This window comes from Etheostoma spectabile, chromosome 15, assembly GCF_008692095.1.
Source record: "Etheostoma spectabile isolate EspeVRDwgs_2016 chromosome 15, UIUC_Espe_1.0, whole genome shotgun sequence".
Taxonomy (NCBI): domain Eukaryota; kingdom Metazoa; phylum Chordata; class Actinopteri; order Perciformes; family Percidae; genus Etheostoma; species Etheostoma spectabile.
The window spans coordinates 21,736,564-21,737,584 of NC_045747.1; the positions used below are offsets into that span (position 1 = coordinate 21,736,564).

The 1,021-nt window shown below is 44.0% G+C and overlaps 1 protein-coding gene across 1 annotated transcript in view; it reads right to left on the reverse strand.

Annotated features, from left to right (window-relative positions):
- The window catches only part of fgf4 (fibroblast growth factor 4), a 5,722-nt gene that overhangs the window by 2,259 nt on the left and 2,442 nt on the right, over positions 1-1,021 (reverse strand). The window lies entirely within an intron of this gene.

The window sequence follows — 1,021 nt, forward strand, 5'->3', positions numbered from 1 at the left end:
TGTTCTAGCTATAAAAATAGCACAATCATCCACAGTGCGTGATATTTCAATGACCGCTTCATACGCGCTTCAGGATGACGGCAATTAGTTGTTAAAAGACATTCACAAAGACGCATAGTCCTGCAACAATCTATCTATAATAACACCTTTTGGAGTGGAAGGACCATCCAGTATCAGTAAAATATTAAAGTTGTTGGAAGTTTATATGGCTTAAACTTTGTTTTCATCGTCCCTGCATGCTGTTCATTCGTCCCGTCCAGGAGGGACAGATGAACATTACGCATGTCCCACTTTTGCTGCATAATTCTGAACGGTTTTGTCCAAAGCTGAAAAGCAACTGTAATTGACAGATGACAGGTGTAGGTTGCTAGTGACAAAATATTAGCTTTCAGTGTGATACGACCGCTTTGTAAATTACGTTTAATTAAAAAGTGTTTCAACTGTCCCGGCTCTCCCCTACTTGGCCACTGGCAGTCTCTGCAGCGTGTTCCAGTGCTAAATTTTGGCCAATACAAAGGCAACAACAAACGAAGTGAGGCCACGCTACACAGTCGGCCTCTGTCACCAATACTTCTTGGTCGTCGGCTTGGTTTGTCAGGGCCTTTACTCTTCAAGCTGAACAGTCCATACAGCAGCAGCTAACCCAGGTTTTGTCCATTGGTAGCTAAGAAACAGTTGCCTCTGGTAGTCACTGGGTTCAAACACTCAGTAATAATAATATAAATAACTTAATAACAACTTCACTCTCGCAAATGCCCCGTATTCCTTTTTCCATTGCAGATTAGTACCTGAGGCCTGAGGCGGTACTAATGGCGAGCCGTGGCTGGTCATCATAACAGGAAACTGCTGTGACCTAATGTGACACACACAGAACGTCGAAGGTGTGTTGCTTTTGATTGTCGGCATGCGACAGCCAAAAGGCAAATTAGTTTCAAACAAAGCTGGAGGGCGCAAAACAAAACAAAACGCTGGCTAAACTATTTTAACAAGGCAGGTTTGTTCAGGACACCCCCCCCCCCCC